This window comes from Dasypus novemcinctus, chromosome 26, assembly GCF_030445035.2.
Source record: "Dasypus novemcinctus isolate mDasNov1 chromosome 26, mDasNov1.1.hap2, whole genome shotgun sequence".
Classification (NCBI taxonomy): Eukaryota; Metazoa; Chordata; class Mammalia; order Cingulata; family Dasypodidae; genus Dasypus; species Dasypus novemcinctus.
Genome location: NC_080698.1, coordinates 1,199,657 through 1,216,451, shown reverse-complemented (window position 1 = coordinate 1,216,451; position 16,795 = coordinate 1,199,657). Strand labels below are relative to the sequence as shown.

The following is a 16,795-nucleotide window of genomic DNA, read 5'->3' as shown; positions in this document are numbered from 1 at the left end:
TTGGGAGTTGCTGAGGGCAGTGAGATGGAAGAAGAGGTATGATACTGTGGCATTATCAGGACTTGGAGTTGTCCTGAATGATATTATAGGGACAGATGCAGGACATTCTATATTCTGCCATTACCCACTGAATGTACTGCGAGAGAGTGTAAACTACAATGTAAACTATGATCCATGCTGTGTAGCAGTGCTCCAAAATCTACTCATCAAATGCAATGAATGTAGCACACTAACGAAAGAAGTTGTCAATGTGAGAGGAGTGGGGTATATGGGAACCTCAAATAATTTTTAATATAACATTTTGTGATCTATGTATCTTTAAGAAAAAATAGATAATGTAAAAAAAAAAAAGTTAAATGCCCATGCTGGGTGGAAGAAAACATACTAACACACAAAAGTATAAGTTTTTAGTAATCAGAATATTTAAAGACAATTATATACCAAAAAACAAAAACAAAAGAAAAAGAAAAGCAAACAATAGAAAAAGAAAAATCTCTAAACGCCAATAATTATATACAAATATACTTAACTCAGTAGTACTCAGGGAAGGGGGAATGATAGCAAGGAAATGTCATTTACACCCCTCCCAACTGTCCCCCAAAAAAGAGAAATTAATAAATTAATTAGTAAATAAATAAGATGTTGGTGAAGGAGGGGGAAGCAGCCAGTCAAAGCACTGTGAGGAGTGCGAGGAGGTTCCGCCCTTCGGCAAACGCTGACGGCTCCCGCTCGGCGCGAGGAACTCTCCCAGGCTGGTGCGTCCCGGGCCGTCGGAAGGCCCAAGGTTTCATGAGTGAGAAAGGCACGCGGTCTTTCAGGGAGCTGTTCTGGAATAATAACTGGACGTTCAAAGCAAGCCCAGGCAAGGCGCAGCCCCCAGCTCCTCAGCTCTGGCATGCGTTATGGATTTTTTGACGGCAGATTGTATTCACTCTACTCTCTCCATCTCCCTCAGAGACATTTTTCAGTAGTTTCTAACTCTCCCTCGGGCCAGGGCTGATGCTTTCCTCTGAGAGTGGATTACGCAATGGAAGCCTGGCTTTCGTGTTGATGTCCACAGAAGCAGAGCACCTGCAGGACGGAGCTCTCATCGCAACAAGCACGCACTGTCTCTAAAGAGGTCTTCGGAAAAGGCAATGTTTACAGATCAGTTCAATGAATGTTGAACAGTCAATTCTTGGTGGGAAACCAGTGCCAACTAATGGGAAACGTCATTAAAGTGTTTATTTTGAATCAGGGTGATTTTCCACAAAGAGCCATCGTGCCCAAATCCAGGGTGACTTGGGGGCCGGGGCTGATAACCCGCAACAGAGCCACGGGCCTGTCTCATCGCTTTGCTCTGTTCCAGAGAACAAGGAGACCCGCGCGGCCTACCACCTGAGCAAGCCCTGCTCGTCAGAGAGCAGCCCGGTAAATTCCAGGGCGTACAGTAATTTCCTGCGCGGTATTGTAGGAAGACGACACCCATCATTTTCTTATGTCTAAAGTTATACGCTAGATTGTTTGGGCTTATGGACATGAACTTAAACTGGACGCGCATGTGGCTGATTTCCTACTGACTGAGGGTACAAGAGGGTTGAGAAAAGGGAACCAACGGCGTGAGTCTGTCTCCCCATTGATCCATCCCGTGCCCCCTCTGCCCTCCACACTGCAAAATGGGTCACGTGTGCCCCCACTCAAAAACGCCAGAGGCTCACCTGAGCTGCAGAGCAAAGGCCTTACTTCCTGCTCGATGTGGCACACAAGACCCCTCATGGTTGGACCCCTGGCCCCTGGCCCCTTCTCCTCCCACCCCCCATCCCTCTGTGCCCTGCCAGGGGCATCATCCTGTGATTCATCAGAGGGCGCGCCGTGAAACGCCTGCTTGCTCTCCCTGGAAGGCCCTTTCCCGTCCCATCTGTGCAGCGAACTCCTACCCATCCCTAACAGCCCAGCCAGGCCTCGCTTTGTCAGAGGACCCGTCCCTCCCTGCGTGTCCGTTATTTGCACGTGCATCTCCTGCGCGTGCACCACACTCCAATAACGTGGCTCTTCATCTGGCTGCTCAGCTCGAGGTCCTTGAGGGCAGGGTTTCTGTCGAAATCCTCAGGGCCCTGCCTGTACCCGACACTCAGTGAATGGTGTGGACGGTGAATGATCTGGAACGCTTTAAAACTCCCGGGGGCTGCTCTCCCCGGGGGCTGCTCTCCCCGGGGGCTGCTCTCCCGGGGGCTGCTCTCCCCGGGGGCTGCTCTCCTGGGGGCTGCTCTCCCCGGGGGCTGCTCTCCCCGGGGGCTGCTCTCCCTGGGGGCTGCTCTCCTGGGGGCTGCGCAGAACCCGGGCTGCTCTTGTCCGATCCCCAGCAGAGCTATTTTGAGGACGGAGGCTTTAACATAAAATGGTCTCTGAGTAGAAAATACCATTTTTCAAGGTGTGCTAAATCTTATAACTATTTGCTTTTCCTAATTTGGTGTTTGGAATGTAAGAAATAAGGAGTGTATGTTTCTCCCTCTCTATGGAAATGCTGGAATTTGGAGTGTACATGTATGTAAATTACGCAAAGCCTGGCTCTTTGTGATTCCTCCCCAAGTGATGAGAAGGCAGTGAATCTTCCAGGTTTGTTTTATTTTCTAGAAAAGCTTAAATGTTCATTTGGTCTCTGGCCACAGTAGAGGACTGAAGGATGAAACCAGACTTATCGCCCCACCTACCACTAGCAGCTGGTGATCGCTGCTCAGCTGCCCTGGTTCTCCAAGGATATCAGCCTCCGGGAGACAGAGAGCAGACTAGACCAGACGCAAACAGAAATAAGCACTGAATTGTCAACCACCCCCTATCCCTGAATTTTGTATCCAAGCCCCCATCCGAGCCACCCAGTGACAGTTACAGTGTAGACTTCTAGGCTGCTTGAAACGCCATTTGTCGATCTATATGCCTCCATCTTTATATTTAACTGATTATGTAGAAATCATTCATCCCTCCAAAAATGCTTCTTGAGCCAAACATGATGTTAGTTCCTGACAACGTGACAATGAATAGACAAAGGCCCTGACCTCCTGGAGTGCATGTTCTAACAAGGAGGAGAGTCGTTAAACAAGGTGCTTCTGCAGAAATAAATATTAGAGTTGTGATAAGTGCCTTGAAGGAAAAGTACAGTGGGCAGTGAGTCCATACAGAACGGGGACCTTTGCCAGAACAAAAGGTCTGGGCAGGCTTCCTGGAGGAAGGAACCTGAAGGGTGAGTCAGTGATATGGCAGCAGAGAGAGGGGAGGCAGAGAGCGCTTGAGACAGTGCTCTGAGGGTGAGGTGGGTGCACCTGAGGACTTAGGGCAGGGCCAAGTGGCTACTGCGTACAAGGAGCAAGTGGAGAGGAAACCAGAGGCCAGGCTGGGGCCTGAGATTCTTAGTAGATCAAACCCAGTACTAAAAGGGGAAGAAATCCACACAAGGTTCTTAAGCAGGAATGTGTCCCAGTCATCTGGGCATTTTTGTAAGACCACAGCTTTGGGAAACGGATGGAGGAAGTCCACGGAGCTGAGGAGACTGTCGGTGGGCTGACGCAGGTGGACACGTGAAACTTGACGATGGAGAACAATAGCTCAAGAACAGAATCAGCAAGACTAGGTGACTGACTGCACAGAAGGGGTGGCAGCCGGGGGGACACAAGGACCATTCAAGTCTGAGCCACTAGATGGATGGTGGAAGCATCTACTGGAGAAAAAGCAGGTTTGGGGAGATGAGGCAGAACAATGAGTTCAGTTTCAGATGCAGTCAAGTTTAGATATTTGAGAGGCATTTAGATGGAGATGTCATGTGAACAGTTCAGAGGAAAAATGCGGGCTGGAGATAGAATTGGTGGCAATTTAAAGCCATGGGGTGGACGGGACTGCCTTGGTGGCAGAAGGTAGAATGAAAAGAAGGTCAGCCTGAGCCTTGGGGCAGTCTCACATGTACAGGGCAGGAGGGACAGGCAAAGTCAGAGAGGTAGGCGGGAACCCGGAAGCAGGTGGCACCCTGGGGCCAAAGGGAAGGATGCGTCAGAAGAGAAGCAGGCAGCTTTGCAGAATAATATGAGGACCTTGAAGAGTATATTAGATTGAGGGACGTGGAAAGAATTGGCAACTTTGTAAGAGTGGTTCCCCTGGAGAAGTTGAAAAAGCAAGATTAGAAGGTTTGTGGAGGGATTTGGAGTTGAGGATTTGGAGAGTGAAACCCCAGGCAAGCCCGGCCTAAGGATGAAGGGGAGGGGGTGGTGGGAGCTGGAGAAGATTGTGGTCTCCAGGGTTGCTGCTGTTGTTGTTGATTGGTTGGTTTTTGGGGGTGGAGTGTGATTTGTTGGTTGGTTGCTTGATTAGTTTATTATAACGACACAGATGGGAGCATGTGTGAGTGTCGCTGGGAAGGGTATTAGAGAAAGGGAGAGACTGAAGTCAAAGTAGAGAGTGAGGAAATAACTAAGAGTCTTGAGAATTCTTGTTGAGAAAAACGAGATGGAGTGCGTCTCCTTGATAGAAGAGAGAAAACGGCGTATGAAGTTCCCTCTAATAGTTTCCATTTCTCCACTGAAAACTAGTCAAGACTGTCAGCTGAGAATGAGAGAGCTGGGGATTTGAGAAGAATAGAATGGGCTTAATATAGATTTAATCACTTCTCAGTCTTGGCTGAGATCAAGTGTGAAACAGGTTTTGAAGAAATATGAGGATCAAGCTGACAAGCAATTTTGAGGTCCTAGTTGAGATCACTGATTAATTCACAGTGCTACCAATCTGCCCACTGTGTTTTTTCCAGTTGTCCTCCAAAGCCTGGGGACAGATATGGGAAAGCAAATAGTTAAGTTCATCCAGGCATGGAATTTGCAAGAGAATGATTGTAATGATGGATCTTAAAATTGATAAGAAAAAAGAACACAGAAATGGGTGATAGATGAATGAATTCATGAATGGATGGGGATTGGAGGGGCAGGTGAATGATTGTAATGATGGATCTTAAAATTGATAAGAAAAAAGAACACAGAAATGGGTGATAGATGAATGAATTCATGAATGGATGGGGATTGGAGGGGTAGGTGAAGTGGAAGTACTTAATTTAAAATCAGTTGTAGTGGGGTACTTAAAACAAGTTGGAAGAAAAGAAGCTTATTAATGAGATGCTAAGAGTTTTCGCTACTTGATTCAGAGATGGAGCAGCATCAGGTGCTGACAAGTCCTCAGAACGGCAATGGATGGAGGAAGCAGACATCAAAGTCCCTTAAGTTGATTGATGGAGTTGGAACAGAGAGGGACTGGGCGCCAAGTGACAAACTCATCAGTGAAGGAGGAGGAGTAACCAGGAGACCAGGCGAGGACCACCAAAAGGAAGGGAGCATGAGCTGAAAGAGAGTGGAGTGTTGTGGCCTGAAAATGACCCTGGAGAGAAAGGCCACTGGCCCCACTCACAGACCTGGAGGTACTGGGAGTGTATAAGAGCCTCCATTGTCCAGGTTGATAGGACACCTTGTTCTCAGAGGAAGGGCTAGATTCAGTTCAGATAAAGAGGTGGAAAGGATCTCCTGAGTATAGGTTGAAGATCTAGAGGGTCCTACCATGGAATGCCTGTTCCACTGTGCACAGGACTTGGCTTTGTCCAAGATGGACAAACAGGACTTGGGTCATAACACCTCTCATGCAGAAAAATGACTTCTTCTTACATTTACACCCAGAATACTGTGAGACAGCTAGATATACTTTTTTAAAGTGCTTGATTCTTATTGAAAGTTTGAATGATCTGACTTTTGCTGACTCACTATTCTACTGTGACATTTTGAATACCAGCAATCATTATTCCATAATTTAGATGCAGATCCAAAAGGGTAGAAGAGAGTCATCAGTACCTGTCTTTTCATCCACACATCTGGTGATGAGGTCTCTGTTATGAGCTTGACTTGGTATCATTTGCTCCTCCTTCTTTCTGAAAGTGAAACAATAGAAGGTGTTAATCTAATGTTTGGGGTCATTGGGTTGTAGTGCACTCAAGTGTGTGCTAAGTGGAGTTGAACTCTCAGAGACCCATGAAGGAGCATGATGTCTCACCTACACGTTCTCAGTTGGGGCACAGAGAAGGAGAGAGTCAAAAATCACACACTCCAACTTTTTTAAGTCCACCTGATCACTTCAGAAGAAAATGCTTCAGGTTCTTCCACACAATTAAGCAAAGCATGCCAAGAAAGGGGTGAAGGAATGGCTACTCTCCCCAGCAGCTGTGGAGGGAAAGATCTGTGCTGTTTTTGGCATTATGAAAGTAGACGAAGGAGTCCAATTTGATACGGCATTAAACTGAGCTTTCACAGAACAACGATCCGTGTTCCTGTGCAATGTGGAGCCTGATGTGACTCTTCATCCACACTTGTTCCATTCTTTCTGAATGTACATCAGATCTTAGAAGTGTTATTTGAACAAAGGGATCTTGTAAGACTATGAAGTTTCTAGACACAAAAATAATCTCCAAAAGAAACTTGTAATTCTGATTGGCTCTCTTGCGGGATAATTTGTTTTTTTAGTGATGATGTTGTACTTAATGACTCTGTATAACTAAACAGTACAAATCTTTGGAAGATTTCTCTGCAAATCGGATGAAGATCATTGGCATGTTCCTCCTCTCCCACCTGCATGATGGAATAAATGAAATCCTATGCCTCTGCAAGTTTTCTTATTTAAAAAAATATTGGATTATATAAGCCAAAGAATAAAATAAATGTCATTGGGTCCTTACTGATAAAGGTAATGATGAATAAATGGGGTAGAAGGGGCACTTCCTACAGAGTAATCCAATTAATAAATGTAGAAGGAATGAGGGAAACAGAAAATCACCACTAGAGGACCTCAGTGTAATTGCTGCAGGCAAGATGTACTGAGGGATGCGAAAATTAGTGGATAAAATTCTGGGCAGAACTATTTGCATAGTCTCAAAGCATCTCTACCCAAACATTTAGTAACTACAAAGGTAAGAATAGCAGAGGATCCTGGCAGACACGACCTTGACCAAGGCGTCAGGGTCACAGCCCTGCGATGAGCTCGACCCCACAGCCCATCCCCGTCAAATCTAATTCTTCCCAGAATCACCCAATCTCCACCTCATCACAAGAGAACATCAGATGAACAAGTCTCGAGCTCATGAAAGGCAAGGAAAGAGTGAGGAGCCATCTAAGGGCAGAGCAGATAACGGGGCCTGAAGCCCAAGGCAACGAGGGTCCTGGGGTAGACCCTGGAACAGAAAGGACCTTGGCACAGAGGGAGCGCGGCATGCACTCCCAGGGAGGGCAGCATCGCCCCAAGGCGGTGAAAACCGGTTCTTGGAGGCTAAAATTTCACTTCTTTTATGATTGTAGCACAAATACACACACAGCACATAAACAAATACCCAGTGTATCTGTGGTATTCGCATTTCACGGAGGAGAGAAGCAATTAGAAAAAAGTCTAAAAAGGTTCCTAAAGGGGTGATAAGGAAGATAAATTTGTGAGGCACTGCTATTCAAGAACTCTCTACATACAACGTTCTATACATGCATACACATATGATTTAAAGGTCTGTGTTTCATTTAAACTAATGCAACCCATATTTCTTCATCATGAACATATATGTAGGCCATAAAGTTTGAGTGATTGAGCAGGAGCTCCCAATCCTTGTTTGGGGGAGTCAGAAAATCAGTCAAGGGAAGCAGACTTGGCCCAATGGATGGGGCGTCCGCCTACCACATGGGAGGTCCACGGTTCAAACCCCGGGCCTCCTTGCCCCGTGTGGAGCTGACCCATGCGCAGTGCTGATGCGCGCAGGGAGTGCTGTACCACGCAGGGGTGTCCCCCACGTAGGGGAGCCCCACGCGCAAGGAGTGCACCCCGTAAGGAGAGCCGCCCAGCGTGAAAGAAAGTGCAGCCTGCCCAGGAATGGCGCCGCACACATGGAGAGCTGACACAACAAGATGACGCAACAAAAAGAAACACAGATTCCTGTGCTGCTGACAACAACAGAAGTGGACAAAGAAGACGCAGCAAATAGACACAGAGAAGAGACAACTGGGGCGGGGGAGGGAGGGGAGAGAAATAAATAAATAAATCTTTTTTAAAAAAATCAGTCAAGCCAGGACCCCAGTCTCCCTGCCCTCCTGGCTCGCCCTGCTCCAGCCACACTGACTCTAGAACGCTCACGGCTCCTCCTGCGGGCGCTTGCTGAGAGTGGCCCTTGGGCTGCACTTGTGTAAGGGCTGCTCGAGGGTGCTGAGCCCAGGGGAAGCTCTCCGTCCCCACGACACCCTCTCACAGCTCCGGGTGCTCTTCTCCCAAGCGCTCATCACCACTGAGGGCAACGTAGGTTTCTTTTCTCACCCCCGCTAAAACGCAAGCTCCGCGTCTGTGCACCCTTTTATCTCCACGTCCTAGCACTGCACCTGCCCTGGGGACTGGAACCTGTGGCGTGAATGAAACCTGAATGCCAAGCAGCCCGTGGAGAGCCCAGGATGGACGCCTGGACGTGGACTTCAGGGAGCACAAGGCTTCGGCGCTCTCTGGTTAACATGAAGAGCACTCTGTGTGCAGCTACTAGGAAATGTGCACGTCGATAAAAAGCTCCCTCCAGAACCATCCAGAAGGATGGCTTTTCTTTCTCCTCCTTTGCTATTACAGGGGCACTGAGAAGCTGAAGTCCCCAATTAATTCAGCATCTGTTTATTAGCAGGTTTTAGTCACTACCAGGAATTTAGTAGCTTTATTAAGAAACCAAGTTGTCTTAAAGGAACGTGGATTGTAAGGAAAAAGTGCTAACCAGTCACAGGTCTAGATTTCCACTGAACTGGCACCTGGAAGGAGGACCTGAGATGCTAATACTTCTGTAATATTTAGTACACGCTTACTGCAGAGTTTCTGGAAAGAAACTGTCAGAAATTAGAATACGAGTTACCCAGAGCCAGGGTGTGGGTGGAAAATAAGGAGTTAATATTTTAATTGACACTGAATTTCTGTTTAGGGTGATGAAAAAGTCTAGATAATGGATTGTGGTGATGGTTGCACAACCTTTTGAATGAAATTAACACCACTGAATTGTATATTTGAAAGTGGGTAAAATGGAAAATTTTACGTTGATAAATGTTACCAGATTAAAAAGAAGACAAAACCATAGTACTGTAAAACACAAACAACAACCCTAACGTAAACTATGGTATAGTATGTTAATACTATAATAATAAATAATATTGTTTCACCAATTGTAACCATTATCACTCTAATGTAAAATTTTAATAATAGAGAAAACTGTGGAAGTAGGAATGCTATATTCTGCAAGGTTTTTCTGTAAATCTGCACCTGCTCTAATTTAGAAAACGATAAAAGAGACTGTGAACACTGTTTATCTTAATTATATGAAAGACAATAGCTGTTACTCCCTTTCCTTGTAATTAATGTTTGAGATTTTTCTTTTGTCTTTTACTACTTCCAGTCAAAACTGTTTAAACTTAGAATGCAGACGTAGCTGCACCCTCCAAGCCTTGAGTTTCCTTGTATAAGTACCGGAGCTGTCAATGAAGTAATCAGCAAGACACCTAGCCCTCAGGCTTCACATATTTTCTTCCACTCATGGTTTGCTTTCCCACTTTTTCACTTTCTGCCTTTCTTTCCCCTGTACGCTCACTTTCCTCTGGCAACACTGGGCTTTCTTGGCTTTTCTTCTGAGAGCAGCAAATCTTCAGTCTTGGGAAAAAACAAATGGAGAGTTGGAAGTAGAGAAGCAAGAAGGAAAACTTGTTAAAACCCCGTGTCTGAAGCTGCAGCCTCCAGCTCCTAAAATAGCTCTGCACGTGCCCAGCTGAGCAGCTACCCAGGAAGGTGCCAGCGGGACGCAGGCGCCGTGGCCTAAATGGGTGCAGAACGTTTGCCTTCCACGAAGCAGGCGCTCAACCACTACCTTCCTCTTTATTACCTTGCTTTTAAGATAAAATAAAGAAACCAGTTTCTACACTAATGCTATTGACATCTGTCATTCTTGAAAACATTTTGTATGAAATTAGCATAAAGATCATCTTTCCTGAGTCTTTGAGGACAAGTGTTATCATTTCATGGTAGAAACTGATAAGAGAATATAATACTCAATGCTGTGTTTCTTTTTTTAAAGTGCAATTCTCTGCTTTGGTTAATTGGTAACTGTTTCTCACACGCTCCTGAATTCCTATGCAAATCCATCCGTTCTTAGATTGTGTAGTGGAGTAAAACTGCAATATATAACCCCTGACCCCTCTTCACACCCTCAGTAAGATTAAGAAAAAAGAAGTCTTTTTCTCAGCATCAGAATATTAAGAGAAAGCTCATTATGAAAGTTCAGAAACCATCTTTAGCCTATTCCACGAAGTAGGACGGGCTCCTGTGCGCGTCGCACCGCACCCTGCAGCAAGCCGGCGCGCGGCTCGGGTCTGCGCGGGAATCTGCCTTGAACACAGATACGCATCAGGTGCCTGCTAGGTGCCGGCTCGGCGCTCAGCCTTGTCAACAAGACAACACCCACACCCAGCGCCCGATCCCACGGGACGCAGGTGAGGAGGGGAAAGTAGGGGACAGGGAGCTCAGGGACAGTGGAGCACCTGGGACGAGTGTGGGCGGGTGGCGCGGGGGTGGCAAATAGGTGGCCCCCTGGTCAACCCTGGCCAGGGGAATCAGGGTGACAACGCCGAGGAAGGGGCAACCAGATCCACAGCGAGCGGGAGCAGCGTCCAAGAATAACGTCCCAGTGAAGACGTGGGGAGGGTGCCCCAGAGACGGGTTATTAGTGCCAAGGCTGCATGGGAGAGAGATTCACCTACCGAGGCGAGTGTGGCAGCTCAGTTTGACTCAGTGGGGGTGGAAAGGGAAGACGGGGCGACGTGAAATGAAGCTGGGGATTATGCAGGGGAGATAAGAAATGTTTTAATGTTTTATCGTGGACTTTTCAACTCTAAATTATTCCAACAAATTCCATTCATTCCAGCGAAGGAATGAACTGTAGAACTGTGGTGCATTTATCATAGAAAACTAATAGTTAAACTTGCATATCACCCACACCTACAGTTAGCAGTCCATAGACTGAGGTTCAAAGAGGTAAACTAACACGTTCAAAGTCACAAACGTGAAAAGCTGCAAATGCAGTTCTGGAACCTGCTGGCTGGACCATGTATTTCTGCCTTTTATGCTGCTCCTTAAAACGCAAATTCCCAACACATTCATAGTAAGGATAATACTTTAATATGTCAGAGTGGCACAGCCTCTTGCAGGGAACCCTGTTCACCTCCAGCTGTTTTATCGCCATTTTCCCAGGGAGGAGCACAAGAGCAAGAGCCACCTTGAAGAGGAGGTCACGGGATAGGGGCGTTCTCCACTTGAGAAAGTTAAATCTAAAGGCTTCTCAACGTTGATCTTCTGATTTTGATCATTCCTGGAATTTACTCTCAAATGGTTCAAATAATAATAATAATATGTACGTGCATATACAGAGGGAGAGAATGATAAAGCAAATGTGGTAAAAATGTTAACATTTGGGAAATCTGGGTACACATGGAATTTTTGGGTACTAGTTTTCAAGTTTTCTGTAAATCTGAAATAACCTTTGAAATCCACTCACTGAGAGCATTCCCCAGCCAAAAACAGCATATCTGCCCATCTGGCAGCAGTCTGCTTCCTCTCTGTTCTATCTACAAAATATTAAAACTTTATTCCCATTTCTTCCCTAGCATGCTAGCCGTGCTCCTCACTTTATTCCCCTGCCACATAATCTTTTCTTTTTTTCTAACCAAGTATTGACTAACTTCTAAGAGCGTCTGTGCAAGCCAAAGCGTTGACATGCCTTTTCCATCAAGGTTGCTCTATGGGGATCAAAATCCTAGGATTTGGCTACATTGTTTCCTTAGTATCCCTCAAAGAGGAGCCCAACTTCATGAGGGAAGAAGTTGTTTCTAAATCAGAGGAAAAACCCATCCGAATGTTCATACAAATAATAAAAGAAAACAATAGCGTCATTGCTCCAGAAGCAGGGGCACGAGGCTCTGACCTGCAGGGATCTGACTTAGGGTCGAGGGCCCCGGGCTTGGTCTGTCCTAAGCGCCCTGAGCAGGAATGCTGCGGGAGAGCCTGCTGCCGCGTCGGGGTGGCTTGGCGTCCTTGCGTTCCTCGTCCTTCTAGGCCCTCCCAAACGTGCCTGTCATTAGAGCAAGTTTCCCCTGAGCTGTAATGAAGTGGCTCATACAAAAACTTACACTCGCCACGTGAAGAGGCAGGAAGGTGGAAACCAGCGCGATCGCCTTACCTTCGAGTAGCAGCTGCTGTTGAAACAGGGTCCACGTCCGTACCAGCTCCCAGGGGGGCCGAGGCAACCTCAACACAAGCAGAATATATAGGGAGAGATCATATATCCGGGTTTTTCATGACACAAGGTGTTTTTGATGAGTCCACAGCCAAGATCCACTTAAAAACAAAAGCTACACAAAGGCTACAAAAAGGCCACACAAAGTCTTAACAAAAGGCTAAAGAAAGACCAAACAAAAGCCAAAGAAAGTCTAACAAAGAGAGAAACAAAGACAAAACAAAGGCCAAACAAAGACAAAAACAAAGACAAAAACAAAGACAAAAACAAAGGGCAAAAGAAACTCTAAACAAAAGCTAAACTAAGCTATAGACCAAATCACACACACACAGATACATGTACACACACGCATACACAATCGCCTTGACCTACACCGCACACGCGCACTCCAGCTTCCCTCCTGAACTTCCTAGGCAATCCACACCCCTTGCCAAGCCTCACCCCTCACCACCCGACCCACAGGGCAGCCCACTCCCCTCCCCAGCTCCCTCCACCAAGCCACGACCTTCCACCATGCACCCAGCACCACAGCCCACCTCACCACACACACAGCACAAGCGTGGACAGAGGGAGGCACACCGACAAACTCGCATATTTGGGCTCCTGTTGCCATGTTCCATCAGATTAAACACCCACCCACACTCCCCTCCAAGACTACACCAAGACTACACCAAGACTACACCAAGACTACACTAAGACTACACCCACACGTGTGCTCTTGAGCTTTTAGTTTTAACCTCAGTCTAATTCCAACTGAGACTGAATTTGGAAGAGTCTATGACAATTAACCTATGCATTCAAATTTACGAAAACTTTTATAAACCATCTCTTATAGTAGACTACTTCAGTAAATGACAAATCTCACTTAAATATGATAATATTGACTTAAATCTTAGAAATTGGTATTTTATCATTTTCCTAACATTTGGAGGTCACCATATTGGGTCCTATAACTTTCTGGGCTTCTGTTGAATTTCATGTTAAATATGCAGAACTTCACAGTAATGACCCAAAGATGAAAGGACCCTTCTGAAACCAATCTAAGAGACCTGCCTCTGGAGCACCCGGCGCTCCCTGCATGATGGTGAAATAGGAACTCCAGCATTGCCACCAAGTTTCCTTTCAGGCTCTTGTAGATGCAAAACCACCCAGGAAACCTGAAAGAGGCAACCCCACGAGACTGCAAACACTGACTCGTGGCTGCGTCGGTGTTCTGCCTCTGAAAGGGTGCTGGTGGCTCCCGCCCCCGCTGTGAGTGAGCTGCTTTGCTGGTGCTCGGCTCATGTGCCAGCTTGGCCGCTTGCTTGGCCAAGCGAGCAGAGGCCCGATCGTCACTCAGTGGTTATGCATCTCTAACAACTGGTTTCATGAACGACGGATTGCATCTACAATCCACAAAGGAGCTGGCCCTCAGCTACGTGGAGTCTCCTCAGCCCGTCAGTGGGGGCCTGAAAAGCCAGAACTGAGGATTTCAGCAGGGAAAAAAGAAGAATTTCTGCCTCTACTTCAGCCGCCCAACTTCTCCTGGGGAATTCACCTTCTCGCCTTCACCCTACAGAGTTTGGACATGCCTGACTTCAGAATCACATTTATCAGAGTCTCCAGCTTGTGGCCTGCCCTGCGGAATTCAGACTCGCCGATTCCCATTGATGTGAACAAATTCCTATAATAAAGCTCTTGATATCCATGTATATGTATGTGAGGATGTGTATATGTGAGATTTGCGTATACATATACATGCATGTGTACTGTGTTTGAGTGATATTTATGTATATGTATACATATGCATGTGTGATGTTTATTATACACGTATGTACACATGTGTGTTTATGCGTGTGTTCTGCGTGCAGGTTCCGTTTCTGTGGAGAGCCCTGGAACGTGGTGTGTGTGGCAGCGGTATGTGACGTGTGTATGGCAGCGGGATGTAACGTGCGTGTGGCAGCGGGATGTAACGTGCGTGTGGCAGCGGAATGTAACGTGTGTGTGGCAGTGGGATGTAACGTGTGTGTGGCAGCGGGACGGGGGTTAAGGCGGCTCAGAGCGCAGACTCTGGGATCGCCCCGGGTGCCCTCCCAGGACCGGGGTGAGGGGAGGCCGGCTAGGGTGTGCACAGCGGCTAAGACACGCCTGCCGCAGGGTCAGTGCCATTTCAGCGCCGGGTATGGAGGCCCCAGCCCTAAGGAAGCTGGCCAGGTGTAAGGACACACTTCCTGTCCCCAGAACACCTGGGGACGAATTCGGATGTCCAGAAGGCACGAGGCAGAGCGGGAGGTCACAGAGGCTCCTGTTCAGTGCGGGACCCTCAGCTCCACAGCCCTGTCCAGCAAAGGTCCGCGGGGCGGGCATTTGTGAGGCCAGGCTTGGTCTCCTCCGTGGTGCGTGCTGTGATACACAATCTATGCAACTGCAATATGCACGCAGCCCTCGCCTCTAGTCCATAAGCTTTGGGGTTTGCCCTCCACGCGGTGACATGCTCCACCCCAGGGGGCTGCTTGGAGGCCACCCTGGAGGCAGCGTCCCTCCTCTGGAATCACAGCCCGTGTTCTGCCAAGGGGACAGTCAATATTAAATAACTGCCTAAAAGCACGCAGGATCTTCCCACAGAAACTTCAGCTACAGCTGACAAATCCCCACAGTTCCTGCTCTTATTTTTTAATTTTATAAAAACAGTATTTTCACAAAGTCATTATTGAATTAAAGGCTTGCGATGACAAACAAGAGCCCTTTGCCCCACCTCACTCCATCCCATAATACCACTTACCAGAGGCAACCACTTTCAATTATTTTAGCTATTTCTTCCATATTGCTAAATAATTCAGCCATTTATATACTTCTTTATCATTGGCTGTGAGCTCCTTTTAAATGCTTATTTTTCTTACACTCTACTACTTCCTCTCCCTTTCCTTCACCCACCAAACATATTAATAGTTATATCAGTCAGTATTTATACTATTATACTATATTATCGATGGCTTCCTTTCTTTATACTGCTTTGTTCTTCCTGTTTTTTTGCTTTGACTTATTTTAATTTGCTTAACTTTACCTCACATCATTCACTTTTTCCCAAAACTCCAACAGATCTGTTAGATAGCTATCAATGATTTTATCAAGCGTTCAGATACATCAAGTTGTCTTTACTTTCTTCTAGAATCCTCTGCCTCCTACCCCGCGTCCAGCCTGCTGCCCCCAGCCTGCGGCGCTCTCCCTGGCGGCTTCCCTTCCTTGCTTGGCCGTAATGGGTCGCCATTTCCTACTCGCTCCAGTGCCTCCCTTAGAAAGGGTGTATACAGAGTGAATTTTTCAAAATGCTTGCATATCTGAAAGCTGCTTTATTGTGCCCCCATACTTTGCTGCCCGTTGGCTGGCTGTAGAATTGTAGGTTGAAAACTATTTTCCTTCAGAATTGCAGGAGCATTGTTTTTCTGTTGTTCTTTGTTTTTCGCTCTGCTGCTATTGTTGAGAAGTTCTAGACCTTTCAGGTTACATTTTTTTTGTGATTATTATTAAATCTCTGCAATGTGCAGGTTCTTATGTTAACCCCAAGTGTTCTGAACTTCTTCCATGTTATGCTTCAGTATGAATACTTTTTCACTTCCACTTGGTGGGTCATTTTCATCTGGATATTCATAACTTTCCTTTCTGGACATTTTTATTTTATTTTTGTTGTTTTTATTCATGTACTCCCTTCTATTTTCTTTGCTCTTTCTGAAATTTTTATTAGTTGGCTCCTGACCTAGCTGAATTGACCCTCTAATTTCCTTACTTCCCTCTTTCCTAGTTGCCAACTCATTGGCCCTTTGTTTTACCCTTCATGTGCTTTTTCATCCTCTCCTCCTTTGGAATTTTACATCTTATTTTGGCAATCACGTTTTTAAATTCCAAGACCTCATTCTTGCTTGCTGGTGTTTCCTTTCCATGTCACACTTGCCTCTGTCAGCACCATTTCCTCTAAGGCTGGTCAACGGCCATCGCGGTGGGCTGGCTTCTCTCGCGTCCTCGCTCCCTGCGCTGAGCTGGCTGGCTTCCTCGGGCCCCTGCGGCCGGGGGATTTGTCTCCACCGCCCCCCGTCTGTGCTCTCCCACCGTCCATGGTGCTCGCTGGCGGTGGGGGCTGCCCTGCCTCGTGGACCGCAGTGGACGTGGGCCTGAGCAGCCGGAGGGTCCCCCGGGCTGGCAGGGGACGTTGAGGACCCGCTGCCAACTGCTGTGATGGGCATGGGGCCTCGGGACGCACAGGAGCTGGTGGCTGCGGCCTCCCAGGAGCCTGGCCACCACCACCGCCAGCCACGGCCCCTGAGTCTGGAGAGTCTCCATTACGCACGCGCGGCGCCCTGGGGCTCCCCTGGCGTCTGCAGGGCCCCACCCTGAGCCCAGCTTCCCAGCACCCTGCCCGGGTGCAGGCGCGAGGTGCACACGACCGCTGGCCCGCTCTTCTCCGGCATCGCCCCTGCAAGCGCTCAACCCGGA

The 16,795-nt window shown here is 47.3% G+C and overlaps 1 protein-coding gene across 6 annotated transcripts in view; it reads right to left on the bottom strand.

Annotated features, from left to right (window-relative positions):
- MOBP (myelin associated oligodendrocyte basic protein) overlaps positions 1-12,359 on the bottom strand; it is a 51,603-nt gene extending 39,244 nt beyond the window's left edge. For 3 of the 6 annotated variants that reach the window (XM_071211984.1, XM_071211985.1, XM_058288238.2), the window contains exons 1-2: positions 12,272-12,359; positions 5,850-5,926 (exon numbers count right to left, since the gene is read on the bottom strand). The gene's annotated coding sequence lies outside the window, so the exon portion shown is untranslated. Of the gene's footprint in view, positions 1-5,849; positions 5,927-9,513; positions 9,694-12,271 lie in introns of all 6 variants that reach the window. The other 3 variants (XM_058288239.2, XM_058288240.2, XM_058288241.2) reach the window with 3 other exon arrangements.
- Between the last annotated feature and the right edge of the window lie 4,436 nt (positions 12,360-16,795).